Source organism: Triticum aestivum, chromosome 4A (assembly GCF_018294505.1).
Source record: "Triticum aestivum cultivar Chinese Spring chromosome 4A, IWGSC CS RefSeq v2.1, whole genome shotgun sequence".
NCBI classification, from domain to species: Eukaryota; Viridiplantae; Streptophyta; class Magnoliopsida; order Poales; family Poaceae; genus Triticum; species Triticum aestivum.
In genome coordinates, this window is record NC_057803.1 from 145,913,538 (window position 1) to 145,934,653 (window position 21,116).

Below are 21,116 nucleotides of genomic sequence, written 5' to 3' on the forward strand. Positions count from 1 at the left end.
CCCATGATGCCAAAGCTATTTTCACATTTGGCTACACATTGTGGATGCCCTTAACCGTACCACTTGGTTTTGCTCCTGTGTGCTATCTATACAAATCTCAATTATATTGATCTAAAAAATTATAGAATCAAGATTAGTAAAAAGGAGGTGATTTTGCCGCGCGGATGGCGGGGGAGGTTTCTTATTTGAGCAATGCTACATCCACGTAATGGTTTACGTAAAGTTACGAACTGATGTGATGTGGGACTATTTGATTGGATTAAAGGAGAGGATTAGGCCCACCCCACCTGAAAATCAGGGGGGCATATATAGATTAGATGGAAAGTATACGTAGCAGCTACGTAGCCCTTTGTAAGTCTAGGATTAGGCTTCTTATTTTCGGAGGACGTTGTCCTGGCGGTTTGCTAACATGCGGTCCCACGTGTCAGTGCTTTACCAAGCCGATCCGCGTCCCACATGAGGCAGAACAACGGCAGAAGCAACACGTGGTTAAGTTGAAGAAGATGAGGGAGAAGCGGATTCAGCAACGAGTGAAATGATGGTTGCTTCGTCCCTCCAACTTAACTGCGGGAAAGGTGCAGCTTTGTGATTTGACGCCTCATTGCTCATTACTACGCCGGCGCCATGACTGGGGTGCTTCACCCCGGCTGCTCTGCACTGTATTCCGGTATGGCACGTGGACCCGGTAGCTTGATGTCCCACATGTCGGCGAAAGGGACTAGAAGATTTATGAAAGCGAGCGCTCCACTCTTACGACGGAGGAGTAGACGACACGACGGCCCAGTGAACTGTCACTTGTACTGTATAGTACTATAGTTTTGCTGTTTCGCACGATCCATCGATACAAACCCGATTAAACAGGAAAGGGCGGGATTTTTCCCGCGCGGTAGATGATACTGGCCATACATTTCAAAGGCAATTTTAATGTATGCAAACTGAATAATTATAAGTAACAATATGATATCTAGTAAAACTAAAAACACATATGATTTATTGTGTTAGAGTGTAGTAGTAGTGCTGTATTGCATAGTTGTTAGATGTAACATGCGAGAACGTGTAGAGATGTAGTTTTGGAGGGCCTACAGAGAGAAAAGCGTAATACGGTCACCGAACTTCAGAATAAGCTGATTACGGTCACTATATACGTTTTGCGGTGATTATACGGTCACTTGCTCACAGTTCAGCATCGGATTGCACTCTGTTGACCGGCCAAATAGTCTGCGTGGCGCCATGTTGACTAGTTAAATTGACCACGTTCCTTGTGGGTCCCACCTGTCAGTTCGCATAGGCAAAAGGTCAGATAAACACAAATTTACGCAGGCGCGACAAGGCTCCAACCCGTGCGCGGGAATCACCTGGTTGTGTATGTGTCTGTCAGGGCCTGATGTGTGCGCATGCACGTGTAGGTTGAGCACTTGAGCGTGAGAGTGTGTGTTGGTCGTGTGGTGTACTGGTGTGTGCATGCATGCGTGCGTGTGTGCGTGTGAGTGTTGCGTGCGTGCGTGGCTGCGTGTGTACGTGTGAGTGTTGCGTGCGTGCGTGGGTGCATGTGTTTGTGTGAGTGTTGCGTGGATGCAGTTCGTGTGCATGCGTGCGTGTGTGTATAATCACCACACCAGCTCCTGTGTGTTAAAACAGACGGCTCAGCATACCAATACAAGGCCACCTTGTCCGCTGTGCCCGCGGTCATGACTTCGAACCACCGTCCAAATATTTTTTTGTCGTTTGTTTTCATTCTTACTAGCAAGATGCCCGTGCGTTGCACGTAACATCAAGATGCATTTGTATGACTTGTTTATCTTGTGAGAGAAAAGGATGAACGAGGGAAGGCCTTATTTGCAAATGTGGAGAGGTGTGTGGGTACCTTTTTGCAAAATTGCCATAGTTTCTTTCCTATCCGTCAGATATAAATCGGACGACCTATATTGCAGGATGGCAGGCACACCATCATCACCAACTCTGTTTTTTATAAGAGTGTATTTTATGTATTTTATAAGAGTGTAGATGTAGAGTAGATACAAGTCGACAGGTGGGCACGATGGTAGTGAGATAATGTGATGCAACACTAGAGGTGCCACGTGGAGCGTTTAACTGGTCAACTAGTCATGTCATGAGCAAATACAGAGTTGTACGGTGAGCCCGTGACTGTATAATAACCACTAAACGTAAATGGTGACCGTAATGAGTGGATTCTGAAGTCCAATGTACGTATCGTGCTTTCGCTTCAAATACAATGATCGTCATTGCATATATCGCGAGAGAAAGATGAAACATGCGTGAATTTTCTGGGGGCTTACTTTTAGAGGACCTGGAGATAGTTTTGTGTGCATACGTGAAAGGGGCGTACAGGGGGGGTATGCGATGGAGAGAGAGATGCTCTTCGTTTCTCTTTATTATGACTAACTTTGTATATAGTATAAAAATATACAAATTCACAGTGCGGAATAAATATCATTGTGGGCACCATGCAATGCAAATTAGCGTTCGTACTCCTCCATATAACTTTGTAATGTTGTATATATGTAGAAACTCTAAAATAATTTTTTGGCCACACTTTATTCAAAAGGAATGTTGTATGCGAAATAAACGTGAAGAGAGGGCTTTTTAGATCAATGGGGTACGTGATGTAACATGTGTGAATGTGTAGTTGATGCATTTGGCGGGGCCTAGAGAGGTATGTGTGTGTATTACGTATTCGAGAGAGGCATGGATAGAGGGGCCGACGGGGGGGGGGCGTGGGAGAGATAGCACGAGAAATGAGAGTGGTCTAGAGAGAGAGAGAGGAATATGACGTCACGACAAGAGATTCCATTCCCTTGAGTGTGTATATGCAAGGGGGGAGGGAATAGAGGCACCAGGAGAAATTTTCTGTGTGTGTGGTGTTTGTGTTGGTATGTGTGGGTGTGAGAAGATAATGAGACGTGGGGGCAGAGGGTGTGTCACCGCGTGAGGTCCGGTGGGTCGAGGTGAGGCCCTTCGTTCGGTTCCGTCCTGCGCCACATTGGTCGGCCCGTGACGCATTTAGGAAGACCCATGGATGACTAGTCGTACAAGACAAAGATAGCAGAATTGTGAAGGACTCTGTGTCCACTGACAAAGCCGGCTAGGATTTGTAACCCTAGGTTCTCGGACTAAGGTAACCCCTTTATCTCTGATATTACTATTCATCCAACCTAACTTTAAGGGGCATCCTACAGAATGCTCTGCTAGAATCATACTCGTCGATTAGGAAGAGAGGTGTGAGACAATGCGTGAGAGACAGGCGTAAAGATAATGTGCGTACATGAGACACGTAGGCAGGTCCATGTATATAGAAAGGGTCGATGAGGATTGTGCGTGTGTATGTTTGCGAGAGGAAGAGTGCTTGTGATAAAGGTTAGTGGAAACAGTTGTAAATGGTTACGAGAGGGAGGGAGGGTTATATCTAGAGCATGTGTGCGAGAAAGACACCTCGGGAGAGAGTGTGTGAGCATGTGTGAGAGACCACCGATGGAGAGTGAAACTACACGTAAAAGACTGCTCTACACATTGATTAAAGATATAAATTGTATCCAAATATTAGGATGGGATCATGATATTTGCAATTCGCGTAAGGAGCGGTCATTGATCCATCAGACATCTAGATTCTATCGAATTTGAGCATGTCTATGTTATTATTCGACACAATTGATCCACATAGTTAGTATTTTGAACTCCAGACAATGCATCGCTTTAGCAATCGAATATAAACGTGAGTATAGTTCATGTTGTGTGTGTAAAGCACATTATACATACGAAAGTTACACAATGGACATTATAAATAGCTACCTATGAACTAGCATACATTTGAATTCAACTTAAGGTGGTTTAAAAAATCGAATTCAACATGAAGTCCATTCAATTATTTGAATTTGATATCATGGCATTTGTAAACCATACCTAAATTATGGGGGCACCAATCTTTGCTCTGATTTTGTACATAATAGCATATGTAGTCGTGTACAAAATAGATTCAAATTTAGCTCCTCCATTCCAAAATAATCGTAGTTATAGGATTTTCAAGTGTCAAAATTTCAAAAAGAAGCGGATAATTTAATGAGGTTTTCAAACATACAAGGTCAAATATAACGTTGTCTATTTAGGTCAATCCTCATAGTTCAAGAGTACTCTAAACGTGAATGCTTGTGTTTCAAAATTTCGAACGAAGCGCCAAAAGAGCCTCTACTCGCCCGAAACCGCGTGAGACCAATGTTTGGTAGTACAAGGAAATTACTTTTCTAATAACTCCGACCCGTGAAACCTACCGGCCCGACGTCCAAAGGTCTAAACCGGGGTAGGTTTGTAGCTTCATCTAGACGCCACGCAACCGCATCCGAAAAACATTCATACACAATGGCCGCCTAAGCACACATGCGCGCGGCCGAAATCGCTCCCGCCCACTATTTGGGACACCTGGGATTACCATCCTACCCCCGACCCGCAGTAGGTCCGAAATTTAAGAGGGGGCAAAGTTTGTACTTTCCCCAAATTTCAAACAAGCGCGTCCCATCTTCTGTTCAAAAAAGCCAAAAACAAGCGCGTCCCAGACCGAAACATGGTTCCCCCCACCCGTCTGATTCCCCATTCGTACTCCGTGGGCGCCAAAACTACCTCTCCACCAGCCGCGAAACCCCGGCGTCCTCCGTCCGCCACCCCATCCCACCCATCAACCGCCGCCCTCCTCCATCACGCCGGAGCCGATACCCCGACGTCGTCGTCCACCGCAACCTCAACCGCAACGCCCTCCACGGCTAGTAGTTGAAGCCGAGGCCGAGCCGTCCGTACCCGAGCCAGTTCAACCACGCCGTCCTGCGCCTCACCGCTGCCGCTCCAACTTCGCCACCCTCCACCGCACCGAGCTGTTCCTGCTACGCCGTCCTTCGCCGCCTCGGATCTGCTTCCCCTCCGCCGACATACGGCCACGGCAACACAGTCAACAATTTGGCCATGGGTTCGTCCAAGCCTGCACCCTCCAGAACATCGGTTTCCCCGGTAAAAAGAAGAAGATCGGCGCGACATGTGGAGGTGACCACACCGGCAACCGAAAAAGGTACTCCTCTTCCCTTATTCGTGCAAATCTTACGTCTCTGCTTGCACGGTATTCATCCCACAGAAGACACTAGTTGACCGCTTCTTCTTGATACTAGATGTTCCTAGTAACTCGCGATGCACAAGGTTTCTCCTCATATACTATTTCACCTTAGCTAGAGGTCCGTCGCCCCCCTGAATTTCAATTTCTGGCCAGTTGATTCCCAATTAACGGAAGCATTCCCCGGCGTAACAGGCGCTAGTACGCCTATTACGCAGGGGAAGCAGCGCCTTGGTGTTTATCTTAGGGGCGTGTGCGGCCTAGAGCTACTGGCGCCCGATCTGGAGGTCGGCCAGGATTAAAGGGATGGCCTGGGGGCGCTGCCAAGCACGGCGGTGGTGTGAGGTCGATGGGAGGGCGGGGCGGCGGAGGCAGGGGTCTGGGCCGGTGGTCGCTGGCGGTTCGAGAAAGATCGTCAACAGTGACTGGCGGGAGGTAGATGAAGGCCATCTGCCCGTTCCTTATAGATCGGACGGTTCATTAAAAAAATCGACTGACCTATTTATTTTCAGTCGACTGTTATCTTAGATATGACCACATGTGGTGGTGTGCTAGAGGAGTACCTGCATTTCCTGTGCTCATATACAAAATCATACGGAGTAGAATCTAATTTTGTTTGCCATGCAATGTTGTAGAGCTATCATATGTCTCCTGTCATTTATTTTTCAGCCACCTGCTATCTGCTACTTTTACAGTGCACTAGTTCTGCACACACTTCACCCTTACTCTCACTATTGTGTTTTTATGCAAGGGTATTTCAGACTCTGCTGCCATGAGAGAAGCCAAAAAGAAAAGAGAGAAGTCGCTCCAGCTTCGTATGTGGGTAGGCAAGACACGTTACAACGCTATAAAGGGTGCAGTGTCAGCAGATGGAGACGGTAAACGTAGCTCTGGAGTTGATGACCTCGCTCGCAATGAACCACCATCCCAGGTGCTTGCTTTAACTTCACGGTGTCATATGTGGTTGCATGTTCCATATGGTGTCTAGCTTGTATTCGAAAGGCCGAAGTCGGTAAGATAAGGAAAGATATTTTTTACATGAACCACCATCCCGTGAGCACCAGAAGACAAATAGCTAGTCAGGGCACTGGCCGAGCAAGTGACAAGCCCAGCAAAGATAGGCATCACCTGGAAGCCAACTAAAAAGTTGCGATGGTGGCGAAGCAGCCCGCCTCCCACCAGGCTCTCAGGTCCTAGATGATCATGCTCACCACTCCAGCCGGATGTCTAGCTTGTATTGCTTCCAATTTGGTTAAATTGCATCTGCTTAGCTTACACATTATACCTTTGAATATGACATGCCTTTCTGTTTTTGGTACATACTAGTACATCTGTGTATTAACCATGTTCTTACATCAAACTAATGTTCTTGTGTATCCCTCATCAATCACTTATGACGAGGCAGGCAGGCAAGGGGACTACTCCTCATTTAAAGAATGCAGCGTCAGCCTCCCGACATGATTCTCAAGAAACAGAAATGCTAGATGAAGATAGTGAACGTAGCTCTGTAGTTGATTACAACATTTCCCCTACACTAGCATCGCAGGTGCTTGCTCTAACTTGGCAGCGTGATATGTGGTTGCATGTTGCATATGGTGTCTAGATTGTAATTCTTCCAATCTGGTTAAACTGCATGTGCTAGTCTGCTTAGCTTATACATTATACCTGTTAATGTGACATGCCTTCCTGTATTTAGTACATAGTACATCTGTCTATTAAGCATGTCCTTACATAAAACTATTGTTTTTTTGTATCCCGCATCAATCAACATGACGAGACACCTTTAGTATATGCAGTGCGATATTAGTTGCATCTTTCATATGATTTATAGCATGCGCTGCTTCTAATTTGTTGAAATTCCATTTATGATGGGACGCTTTTAACTTGGCAGAGTCATATTGGTTGCATCTTTCATGTGGTGTCTAGCTTGCATTGCTTCTTATTTGCTGGAATGGTTTCTGCTTAGTTTACACAAACAGTTGTGAACATGCCATGCCGTCCTGTTTTTCGTACATATTCCATCCTGGTATCATGTGTTTGCCTTACATCAAAGTAGTGATTGTTAGTATCATGCATGAATGAGTTCTGAAGAGAGAATTTTATTGCTTTTTCTTGTCGGTTTTACTTGACAATTCAAAATCAATAAAGCGGAAGGAAGTTAGCAAGGCAGCGGATAAAGGTGCTCCTTCCGAACGGAGGGCCTCTACAGTTTCTACTCCTCCACACCCCCAAGATGATTTCCAAGACAACACATGCATAGACACTCAACAAAGCTGTGTTTATGATGAGCACGTCTCCCCTAGTGTAGCATCACCGGTGCTCCCTCTAACTTGGCACTGTTATATGTGGTTGCATGTTATGTGTGATGTCTAGCTTGTATTGCTTCTAATTTTGTTGAATTCCATCTGCTTACTTTACACATTATACTTGAATAAGACACGTGTTCCTGTTTCTAGAACATACAATATCTGTCTATCACACCATGTTCTTACATCAAATTACTACTGTTGTGTAACCTGCAACAATCACTTATCATAAGACACGTTTGACTTCGGAGTGTGATATAGGTTACATCTCACATTCTTTTCTAGCTTGTACTACTAATTTGTTGAAATGGCACTTATGACGAGACAGTTTTAACTTGGTAGAGTGATATTCGTTGCATCTTTCATATGGTGTCTAGCTTTCATTGCTTCTAATTTGTTGAAATGCCTTCTCCTTAGTTTACACATCATAAGCTGTGAATATGCAATGTTGTGAATATGCAATGGCACTAATGACGAGAGACCTCTAACATGGTAGTGTGATGTTGTTTGCATCTTGCATATGATTTATTTCTTGTACTGCTTCACATTTGTTTAAACGCCATTTATGATGAGACACTGTTAACTTGGCAGAGCGATATTTGTAGCATCTTTCATATGGTGTCTACCTTCCATTGCATTGCTTCTAATTTGGTGAAATGTCTTCTTCTTAGTTTACACATCATAGTTCTGGTTATCTCCTCCGTCCTATTTTTCATACATATTACATCCTCCTATCATGTGGTTGTCTAACATCAAAGTTTAGTTCGTCTGCATCACACATCAATTTGTTCTGAAGAACTAAATTGTTATTCGTTTTTCTTGTCGGCTTGACTTAACATGGCACAGAGAAAGAGGAAGAAACACAAAATGGCAGGGAATGAGAAGCGGATGAATCCTGCAGATTCTGCTGGTACTAATGGTGTAATAGAAGGTCAAAGTCCAGCAGAAAATTCTACAAACACGGCATCCCATGCTACACGAGTTGCAAAAAAAGCCAAACAGAAACAAATAGCTGCCACCAAACAAGCAGAGACAACCCTAGTTCTTGCAACACCTACCACAATACTACCAGCTGCACGTCTTACTCGTGCGTCAACTGAGCTAGCAGCACGTTCCCAAGCTCCCTTGCCACCTAACACTACTCCCCAAGCACTCTTGACACAAGACAAGTTGGCAATATCAGATGAACCTTGTGAGCTTCAACAACAAGAAGGTAGTTGCTGGAGTCAAGTTACAGTTGCATGCTTCTTTATATGTAGTCTCACAGTTTGATGTACACTAACACTTCCTATGTTCGCTGTTGGACTAGCACCTAGGTGCAAGAGGAAACAAACATCAGGGATAATGCTCGATAGGTTAACTAAATCTAGAGGAGGAAGAATGGAGATCCGTTTTGAGGCAGGTTTAAAAAGGCCACGTGATGCTACAGAGTTAGCCAAGTTAGTATCAGAGGCAGTGGTTGTCGTTAGGTGTCATGTACGTATCCTCCCAACATGGATTCAGTATAGGAATGACAAAGACGAAACACAGTTCAACACCTTCCTCGACCACTTATCTGTAAGTATGGTTATGTATGGAAACTAGTAATATCGTCTTGCTCTGTCCCATACTTTGTAGGTTGCTGATAATGAGACTCCCATAATTTTCAACAGATGAGGTTCAAGTTGGATAGCCAAGATGATGCATCCAGACAAGCTTGCACCCATGTTTTCAAGTATGCTCTGCGACAATATCGGTATAACTTGAGGAAAACTCACTTTGAAGGCAAGGCTAACAATGAACTTTCCGAAACATCTCTAGTGGAAAGTATATCGGATGAAGACTGGAAGGGCCTTGTTAAACACTGGTCTGATCCGAAGTATCAGGTACATTATATATATGTGATCAGATCACATGTTGAACTCCTATTTACGCATGTGCCACACAAATCTATCTTCTTGTAGGTGAACTGTTCAAAGAAGAAGGCCAACCGTACAAAAGTGAAATTCCAACAGACGACAGGATCTCGTAGCTATATTGCACACTGCGAGGCTCTTGTAATTAGCTGTTGTTTCACTCTTTTTGTTGTACCATATTATCAGATCTATATTGACTTGTTCTAAATGCAGAGGAAAGACCGCAAGGACCAAAAAGTACCTGAACCAAATGATGTTGAAATCTTCAAGGACTGTCACACCAGCAAGAAGAAGGGCATGACTACACCAGTCAAAGCTGCTATTGTAAGTCCTTAATCCTCATGCCTTTTAACTACTACTTACTCTGACTTGTGCCTTGAACTGCATGGTTTGCAGCCAATGTCTATTACTCTTTTTAATTTTATACACAATTGTCTTAGCGTATCATTGCACCTTACAAGGTTTAAAAGAGAGGAGTGATGTTCCTTTGATCTTGACCCGTAATCTAGTTCTGTGCTGGACATGCCCACACAATGTTACAATTGTCTGTTTGTCCGTTCTCAGTTCTTTTGTGATATGAATGATGTCATACTATGCTTACCGTATTATAAACTTCATCTCTTTATCCTTAGCCCTCAATACAATGTGAAGAAATAGACAATACATTAGCGATGGTACGTGGTCATATGTTTGGAACCTGGTTTTATTATGTACTTTGCAATAAAATACAACTAATATTTTACATGGGTTCACCATAATAAGTTCTGTATATAGACCAAAGCTATTTTGTTTGGTTTTGCTGCCTCCTTAATATCTTCTGTTCTGGTACTACTAATGTAAAACCTCAACTTTTCAGTGAGCTATGGAAAAAATGGTGGAACCGCCACCATCTGAAGGTGGCGAGGCAACTATAACCGCAATGTCAGCTCTTGCTGCAGTGGGTCAGTACCTGTCCACTAACAGTGCCAAAAGCATGTTCCTGCGTAATACTGGGTTGGTTGTTAAGGCAATATCGTCCAAACTGCCTCATGATCAAGATATGCAAGCTCAAAGCAATGTTGTATCTGCGCTCCAGACACAAGTCCATTCCCTAACAGAGATCCTTTGTGAAACAAGGAGAAACATTGCTCAATGTCGTCAAGATATGCATGGTTTTGAAACCAGACTATCAGACATTTGCTATGTTGTTCAGGAGCCTAGGGGAAATGAAGTCAAGAGTTATGGTGCTCCATCGGACAATACAACATGAAAACGTAACAGTCAGGTCAAATGAACTGAGCTTCTGAACTTCTGGTGGTGCATTTATCTGCTAGACTGTTAAGTTTTATGCCAACCTTCCTTTTGTTATATAGTTGTAATTTGTTTTGGTGCGATACAAAATTTATTCTTAACATACAGCCACCTGTTGAAGAAAACAGCAAGCCATTTTTGTATAGTGTAGGGTGTTCCCTATATTTGCACTGGTGGCGATTGTAGGATCGAAAGTATGTATAGAGGGGGGGTGATTAGACTACTTGACCAAATAAAAATCTAGCCTTTTCCCAATTTTAGTTCTTGGCAGATTTTAGCTATCTTAGCACAAGTCAAGCAATCTCCACACAATTCAAGCAAGCATGGAAAAGAGTATATGAGCAGCGGAAAGTAAAGCATGCAACTTGCAAGAATGTAAAGGGAAGGTTTGGAGGATTCAAACGCAATTGGAGACATGTTTGTTTTTGTCGTGGTTCCGATAGGTGGTGCTATCGTACATCCACATTGATGGAGACTTCAACCCACGGAGGGTAATGGTTGCGCGAGTCCACGGAGGGCTCCACCCACGAAGGGTCCATGAAGAAGCAACCTTGTCTATTCCATCACGGCCGTCGCCCATGAAGGACTTGCCTCACTAGCGGTAGATCTTCACGAAGTAGGCGATCTCCTTGCCCTTACAAACTCCTTGGTTCAACTCCACAATCTTGTGGGAGGCTCCCAAGTGACACCTAGCCAATCTAGGAGACACCACTCTCCAAGAAGTAACAAATGGTGTGTTCATGATGAACTCCTTGCTCTTGTGCTTCAAATGATAGTCTCCCCAACACTCAACTCTCTCTCACAGGATTTGGATTTGGTGGAAAGAATATTTGAGTGGAAAGCAACTTGGGGAAGGCTAGAGATCAAGATTCATATGGTTGGAATGGAATATCTTGACCTCAACACAAGTGTAGGTGGTTCTCTCTCAGAAAATGTGTATTGGAAGTGTAGGTATGTTCTGATGGCTCTCTCCACGAATGAAGAGTGGGTGGAGGGGTATATATAGCCTCCACACAAAATCTAACAATTACACACAATTTGCCAAACTCGGTGGGACCGAATGGTTAAACTCGGTCGGACCGATTCAGCAAACCTAGTGACAGTTAGGATTTTCGGTGGGACTGAGATGCAACTCAGTAGGACCAATATGGTTAGGGTTAGGGCATAACTAATCTCGGTGTGACCGATTACACAAACTCGGTGGGACCGATTTTGGTAATAAGCTAACCCGAGAGTTGGTCAGGTAAACTCGGTGGGACCGATTCGCTCATCTCGGTGAGACTGAAGTGTTACAAAAGGGAAATAGGGACTTTATATTGCAATCTCGGTGGGACCGATCGCTCATCTTGGTAAGACCGAAATGTTACAAAGGGAAACAGAGAGATTACAATCCCATCTCGGTGAGACCGAGATCCCTATCGGTGAGACCGATTTGCCTAGGGTTTGTGGCAGTGGCTATGACATTTGAAACTCGGTGGCGCCGGATAGAAAGAATCGGTGGGGCCGAGTTTGACTTTTGGTTTAGGTCATATGTGGATGTGGGAAGGTAGTTGAGGATTTTGGAGCATATCACTAAGCATTTTGAGCAAGCATGCCATTAAGAAACACCTCATCCCTCCTTGATAGTATTGGATTTTCCTATAGACTCGTGATCTTGGATCACTAAAATATAAAATGTAGAGTCTTGAGCTTCAAGCTTGAGCCAAACTTTTTGTCCTTAGAATTTTGAGGGATCCACTTTCCTCATCCATGCCATGCCATTCATTGAGCTTTTCCTGAAATATTAATCTTGGAATAATGTTAGCTCAATGAGCTATATGTTGTTAGGAATTACCAAAACCACCCAGGGATAGTTGCACTTTCAATCTCCCCCTTTTTGGTAATTGATGACAACATTTAGATCAAAGCTTCGACAAATGATAATAAGAGTGAAAGATATTGTCACTTTGAGAAGTATGTGAAAAGCAAGAGCTCCCCCTAAATTTGTGCATATCTTAAGATTTGTTTTGGACCGCAAATGCACAATGAGTTAGGATCATGGGTTACTCTTCCATGTCACATACATCTTGGTGGAGCGCTCAAAATAATAAAGATTGAATACATGCACTCATCACCAAGCAAAGTGAATGATCATATAAGGATAAGTAAGATAATATCATCTAACAAGCATAAGTGTAGCTTATGATCGACCACATGATCATCAATGTCTCACAGATAATAGCATAGTATCTCAAGCAATCAAAAGACAAACAAAGTTCAACCACCAAAGCAATAGAGAATAAAAAGCAATGCTCTCTCTCGAAGCCTATGGTCTATACATGTTTCTCCCCCTTTGGCAACAAGTTACCAAAAAGTTCATAGAAAATGCATAGCACTAAAACGTCTCTCAAGCTTGGTCTTCAGGTGGTGGTGTCCGGATAACTCCAAGAACGAAGGCTTTAGCCGAAGTAGATGGAGCTGATGGAGTAGGTGCTGGAGCTGGTTGCGCTGAAGCTGTAGCTGGTGCAGATGAAGTGGCTCTGGTGTCTGGAACAGGCACTGCATCAGACCTCTGAGCTCTAGGCACTCTGGCAAATGCATCAGTGGTTGTCTTTCCCTTCCTCTCCTGCATATCATCTTGAAGTTTCTCCACAACAGACTGAATCTCAGTTACCTTCACATCCAAGTCATAGAATTTTTGCTCCACGATTCTTTCCAAGCTCTCCTGGTTTTGAGTCAGGGTGGCCAGTCCCTTCTCAATCCTCAGAGTGGATGCAATCAGGTAGCCAAGCTGATCTTGCTTGCTCTTCAGGAGATACTGAGATGCTTCTTCAGTAGTTGGCATCCTTGCAGCCTTTTCAGCTTTTTCCTTCTCCTTCTTGGCTTGTGCATGCACAGAAGATGGTTCATCCTCATTCATAACCACAATGTTGTCCTCGAAGTCTGGATAGATAGGCATGTGCTCCTTGTCCAGCAGATATGTACCAGTGCCCATCTTGGAGTTGATTAGCTCCTGGATCTGTGGGGCATACCCACAACTCCTCTTCTGATCTGCAGCTGTCCTCTTGATAGTTTCAACTATTAGGCTCATGACTTTGAACTTCTGTGGGACATCAAAGATGTGAAGCAAGTTAATTGCATGGCCTCTGATCATCTTGTGATCACCTAACTTTGGCAAGAGAGTGTGCCTGAGGATCCAGTTGATGGTTGGCAAGCCTGACAGAAGGTAATGTACATATCCAAACTTATGTGTCTCAAGAGCAGCATCTGGGATCTCCTTGTACATGTGTGCCATTGTGTTGTGATCCTTCTTCCTGTTGGCATAGACATCCAAGTCAGCTTCACTCTCTTTTGGGGCATTGATCAACTTCGCCCATTCAGCAACTGTGGACTGGTACCTCGTACCTTCAGACATCCAGACAATCCTTCCATCTGGGTAGAAATGAGCCGTGGAGTAGAACTGCATGATGAGCTCATCATGTCATTTTGTGAGCTTCTGAGCCACAAACTCATCGACTCCACAAGACTTGAAACTATCATGTACACCTGGATAGTGATCCTCATTCTCCTTGATGTAGTCCCAGTCAACCCATCTCATGTCACACACTATGGGCTTCTTGTCAAGCAACACTGTCTCATAGAAGTCCTGCTGTTCCTTTGTGTGGAACCTATAATCAATAGCAGTCCTTCTCCTGGTGGCATATGGATCTGACTCTCTCCATAGCCTCAACCCTGAGTCTCTCCTGATCTTCATGTTCTCAGCCACAGGATGAGCATCATTATGGTCTGGAATCTTGGGTTTGAGCTTTCTCAGGACTTGTCCTTCATCATCTTCATCAGCAGCAACTTCAGACATTGGGGCCTTGTTCTTCTCAGCAGCTGGTATACTCATGGTATTCCTCTTAGGTGCACTCTTGGGCTTGGAGGCTGCTTTGGGTGCTTCTTTGGGCTTTGATGTTGCAGCCCCTGACTTTATAGCATCACCCATCAGCTTTTGTGCCTTGGGTGCTGGTGCGGCAACCTCTTCTTCCTCTTCCTCTTCAGAATCTCTCATGATTGAGGATCTCCCAAGCACTCTAGCAGTGGTCTTTTTGATCCTCTCCTTCCTCTTCTTCCCTTCTGCAGCAACCTCTTTGGGTTCAGATCCCAAAGGGACTTGAGTAGATGCTCTGGCCTTAGACATTGGAATTCTCTTTGCAGGAACCTTTTGCTTCATGCCTGGCTTGGTGGCAGCAGCAGTGCTATATTCCTTCTTAACCACTTTCTTCTTGGAAGTGGCCTCATCCTCAACTGCCACATAGTCTTCATCCTCAGATTCAGAGGTCTTCTTCTTTCTGGCCCTGGTGGTAGCTTTGGGTAAGTTGCTTGGGGTGCTCCTGCTACCATCATCTGAACTGCTAGAGGAACTAGTGCCCTCACTCAGGTGAACCTGCTCCTCTGACCTATTCTGGCTATCACTCTGATCAGACATATTGCAAACACTAACAGCAAACCCTGTGAATAGATATAGATGAGATAGAGTGGATGAGCATCACAAAATGCAGAGGTTTTTGCAAAATAATGAGTCAAAAACTTAGTTTTAGTTTTCCACAGAAAGCATTTCGGATCAACCGATTTGTAAACTCGGTGATACCGAAGTAGCTGTTGGAACCTAAACTAGTGAACTCGGTCAGACCGAGTCATAGCTCGGTGGCACCGAGACTGCTAGTGTTTCACAAAGTCCTGAACTCGGTCACACCGATTTGCAATTCTCGGTTAGACCAAAAATTACATGTGCAATGGCCTGAGCCGAATCGGTGGTACCGAGTTCCACAACTCGGTGGGTCCGAGATGGTTTCGGTGGAAACCTAACCCTAAATTTTCAATTCACGACTAAACTACGGAGTGTTTTGACTGGATAATAATGATCTCAATCGTGGCAAGATACATGGCGAACACAATGTGCTAGGAATCAGATAGGGATAGCACAGTGATCGAGTTCATACCCTAGTTCGGCGATGAACTCGCTACAGCGGCAATGGCGGGGATGATTCCCGTTGACGGCGGTGGAGACCAGCGGCAGGAGGCGGCTGGCGACGAGGAAGATGATCCGGAGACCCTGGAGGCAGAGCGGGCTAAGCGCGGGTCGAGGAGGTTCGTAAAGTTTTCCAAAATTTGACCCGTGGGTATATATAGCCCGACCCTGTCGGTGTGACCGAGTGGACAACTCGGTGGCACCGAGATTCATAACTGCAATCAATTACTGAAACTCGGTGTGACTGAAAGGTTCAAATCGGTTGCACCGAGACTGAAAACCTAGATCGACTTAGTGATCTCGGTATGACCGAAATGGATGAATCGGTCAGACCGAAACGCACAAAGAAGTTTTGGAAGTTTAAGTCTATGATGAATCGGGAACTCCGAGTGCTCCTCACACAGAGTGGTTCAAATCTGACTTGATCAAATTTTGTGATGTAGCATGAATAGAATTTGAGACGAGAAAAGCATAGATAGCTAGAGAGGGTTCTTAGGCATTCTTGTCCATCCACTTGGCAAAAGAAAAGAAAACCAATCAATCAAAACAACAAGTGGATGTCCTCGAATGAGTAAAATATGCAATCAACATGCTCACACAATAAAATGGCAATTGAAATATGTGGCAAAGCATGCACAACCAATTCTAGCATCTATCAAACAATTTGCGATGACTAGGTCATCTATATATGAGTATATTGACTTAGGAGTCAAATGAGAACATTTGATCATAGGTCATACTCATCGTTTAAGCACAAGTGGGGTTACCACTTTTACATAAAGCATTGTTGTGTTCACACCATTAGAGTTGCTTTAGCTCAATTCTTAGAGTAAAGCTCCCCCTAGATGTGAGATCCCCCTAAGAGGGATGAACTAACCTTGGGTTTTGTCGATGATGACTTCATGTAGATGTTGAAGATGTGGATGCTCAATGTTGATCTAGATCATTTGAAGCTATCCATTGGAGTGAGTTGCACTTTCAATACCTACACGGGTTAGTCCCACAAGGAACAAACAAGGATATCCATAGACATAAAGTGATGCACACACAAGATGATGTCTATGAAAGCTTTTAGGTTACCTTGTCCCTTGTCTTACCAACAAGAGGGTTTGTGACTCCTTGAACTAGTGCAAGATGTGGAAGTTGATTGCACTTGTTCTTGCCAAGATGATAAGAGTGAAGTATGTTGGAGGAGTCACCCTCAAGAACTCTCTAGTTCTTCTTCTTCGGGATCCACACCATCTTGATGGGAATCCTCTGTGTCGTAGTTGTACTTGATGAAGTGGAACTTGAAGTAGTCTTGGGAACCCACTTGACCAAGGCCTTAGGAGCTTCTTCAAATGCATCAATTTCCTCTTGAAGCTTGTCCTTGCCTTTTTGCTTGTGGTCTTGTGGTGGAAGATCATCTTGAGCTTGTGTCCCTTTGAAAGAAGTAGGATCATACTTCTCTTGTTGAGGAACAAACTTCGTCTTGGGGTATTGATCTTCTTCCCACTCAACTCCATTGGCATTGAACTTTCATTCAAAACCAACACCTTGATTCTTCTGGTGCCTTCCTTGCTTGCGTACAATTTCCTCGAATTGCTTACTTCCGGCAAGGCTCTTGTAAACACCTTTCTCTATAATTCCCTTCAATAAGCTATTTTCTTGCTCAAGTGTAACTTGGCTAAGAGAATCATTAGTGGAATCAAGAGAACTACTAGAAGCAACAATATTGGATTTAGCATGATTATTGTTACTACTAGAGGAAGAATCTTTCTTGTTCTTGTTACTTGGAGGACTCCGGAGTAGCTCGGATGACTGCTTGCTTTTCCTTCGCGCGGGTCGTTCGTACGTCAAGGGGGACCCCTGAGCATCGCGACTCAGGGGCCTCACTGGTCCCATAGCCCCTTACCCCTTGGTCTCATCCTGGTGATCCGGACGTACCAATGATGGTCGAGGTATGCGCGGGGCCGGGCCCTGCCGACGCAGAACATCGAGGTTGTTCATACGTCAAAGGGGAACCCTAAGCACCACGACTCAGGGGCCTCACTAGTCACGTAGCCCCTTGCTCCTTGGTCGCATCCTGATGACCTGGATGCCCCAACGGCAGTCGAGGTATGCGCGGGGCTAGGCCCTACCGATGCAGAACGCTAAGGCAAACAAGAAGGAAACCGCGGAGTTCTAGTAGTTATTACAAAACACGTAATGTTTCACAAATTCAAGCAGAAGGTTTACACCTCCACGAGGCATGGTAAATGATTGCAGGAATAAAGTCAAGAGTAAGCGCCAGCACTGCCTTGGCCATCACCTCCGCCCGCTCTGGCTGCTGGAAGCCCGTCATCGACGTTGCGGCTGCCGTGGTCACCACCACCCCTAGCCTCAGCTGCTAGAGCCTCAGGGTCGGGGACTTAGAGGAACTTCTTGAGCAGGGCATCCATGTGATCCTTCACGGCCTCCGTAGCAGCATCGCGAGACTCAAGAGCTACCGAGTGGATCAGTGCACTGAGGTTGAAGCTTGGGTCCTGGAGGTAGAGATGGCTGAAGACGTCTGTCGCAGCCGCGGTGGAAAGCAAGTGACACTCCACCTCCAGGAGGGAGTCCACCACATCGGCAGCGCCCTTGAGCGCCTTGGCAAGCTTAAGGAGGATCCCTGCAAGGCCGTCTTCGGGGGTCGCTTGTGGCTCCTCGTATGCTCCCCCGCAGATAGAACGCAACGCCTCGCGGGACCCAAGCTCAAGGGAAACGAAGGTCTGCAGTCTGTGGCCGCTTTTTGCTCGATGGTGATGAGGGCCTTCTCCCTGGCCTCCAGCTGGGCTGCTGCTTCGGAGACATACCGGGCATGGGACGCCTAGGCCTCGTCCGCCTAGGCCTCGCCCGCCTCCGCCTTCAGTTTGGCCAGCTGGTCGCGCTTCGTTGCTTGGGCGGTGGTCACCTGAGCCAGCTTGGTGTCTCGATCTACGAGCTTCGCCTCATGAGCCTTGAGGCCCTCCTCCTGTTGGCGGAGCCACGATGTAGTCGCGGCTTGCTCCTCCTGAAGGGCCTTCAAGCTCTCCTCCGCCTCCCTGCAGTGCTTCGCGATAGATGCAGCCTCAGCCTGCGCCATGTCACGAGATGCTTCAGCATCAGCGACCTCCTTCCTGCTCTCGGTGTTGGCGGCCTCAGCCCGACTCCAGGCCTTCTCAATGGCGGAGTTGGCCTGGGCCCACCCTGAAAGAAGTCCCAGGCGCTCCCTTGTGAAGCATATGTTGGCATCTTGAACGTCCGCCCAGAGATGACCAAGCACAACGTAGGCCTCGTCCAAGGCCCCGGGCCTGCCCAAGGGGTCGCAATTCGCAAGCGTGAGGGTCGGAGGAGAAGGCAGCACAAGAGCAGTAGGGTTCTTCGCAGCTCTGAGGTGCTGGTGAGGTCGGCTTCCATTACCGCAGACTCAGAACCTTGCCCGGGCGCAACGGGTGCAGACAGCTCCGTGACCTGCAGGAACCTAGGGCCGGCTCCTCCCGAGGCGGCACTACCACGCCCTGAGCAGCACGGATCTTGCCGGAGCCGTCACGGGTGCGGTGAGTGGTGGCGCCTCCGGGGTCTGGTCACGCTCCTTCCTCTTCTTCACCACGACACCTACCCTGGTCATCAGGGCGGGAGCACTGTGAGCACAGTGCAAACATATGCAGGACAGAAATAGGGTGAGGTACTTACTCGTCGGGGTCGATATACACCCTCTTCCCGACCAAGGCTAGCCCCCCCGCTCTTCGTGGATGTGGTCTTCGTCGCGCCCAGGAAGTGAGCGGGGCTCTCCGCGGCCGGTTTCGGCGAGGCGCCGCCGCCTCACGAGGCCGAGGCGTCACCCTAAGAGGATGCCGCCCCATTCTTCTTTGGGATCGCTTGGCCCGACCACGGCCGGGCCTGAGGAGTGGCCCCCGACCTCGTGAGAACCCCAGTGGTGCGGGGATTCCTCAGCCGGGGGCTCGTCGGCATCGTTGTTGTCAGCGAAACCACGGAGAAGCTCGCTTCATGATGGGGGAGAGATCTCCGCCACATCATCCTCGGTCGCCTCCGAGTCCCCCTTGCCCTCTTCGCCGGCGCTGTCGCCGGAGGAGACCTACACCGGGGAGTTGAGAGGCTCGGATTACACGAGCCCCAGCTCGTTGAAGGTAGGCATGGCGGTACAACGGAACGTAAGCCTCTGGGAGGTCCCTGGCTCGCCCTCAAGTAGGATGTTCATGGCTTTGTCTAGTTCCTCGCCCGCCAAGTCTCCCGAGCGCAGCTTGATGTCATCCTCCGCGTCCTGGAGCTCCCACATAGGGCGCGTGTGCGACTGGAGCGGAGCTAAGCGCTGCCTGAGGAACTCCTTCACGAGCATACCCTCGGTCAGCACCCTGGCGTACACATCTGAGGCCATCTTCCTCAGGACGGGCCCCGCCAGGGGGTCGGAGAACTTCTCGTGGCTCCACCTATCGAGCTTCTTCGACAACTAGGTGGGCAGTTCCAGCCGTGTGTTGAGGCCCTGGCATCCATGAAGACCCTGCGGAGCCGGAAGCTCTCCACCTTCTTCCAGGCCCTCATGTGCTTGTTGTTCCTATGGACCGTGACAAAGGACACATAGCCGGAGCGCTGGGTCGGATCATGCAACTGCAAGGAGAAGAAGTGCCAAAGGAGGGGCACGGAGGGCCTCATGCCCACGAAGGCCTTGTAGTAGAAGGCAAAGATGGACAGGAGGATGGAGAGGGGTTGGAAGTGCAGGGCCTGAACCTGGTAGTTCTCGAGGACGGCGGTGAAGAACTCAGAGAGAGGGGGCATGAGGAAGAAGGGGTAAACTGTCCGTGCCAGGGACTGTTGCTAGATGGAACCGGCCCAGACCTTGGTCTCCTTCCCCTCGTTCTCCTTGCCCGCCGTGTATGGGAGCACAAGGGTAAGGTGCCCCTCCTCGATGATGGAGGACGCGTTGAGTGTAGGTGCAAGAGAGGAGGAAGAACTTGCGGTGTGCACCATGGCCTGCGGCTTTTCGGGAGCCATCGGTGAGATCCTCGACGCCGGAGTTGTAGGAGGATGAGGGGTCAAGCTCGATTGGATCTGGAGACGCTCTCGGTAGGGAGAAAGGGGAATTGGAACAAGGAGAAAAGGAAGCAATGATGGCTCGGTGGAGGGGGGCAGCCTTTTGTCAGGCTGGGCAGTTGCCGAGGTGACATGGGGAAGCGGAGACGCCCACGTCCCACTAAGCACCACGCGTCAGCCTGGCCCGCGGGCGATTGGGGCCCATGGCGCTTCGCCCTTGACCTTTGGCTTCACCTCGAAGCCAAGCCTGAGCACGCTTTGGGCTTGGGGGCTACTGTCGGCATTCTGGGAACCAGGGTACCCAGACTTGCCTGCTTGCGGCCCACGACGTGGCTACATCAACGGCCTGGTACGACCCACCTCCAATACCACCAAGGCAAGACCCTCGTGAGGGGTGAAGCCTCGTGGGGCGGACAACGACAAGACCTCCCGAGGAAGCGGCCTCCCTAGGCAGCCTCCCGAGGAGCAGAGATTTCTATGCAGGTACCCAGCCT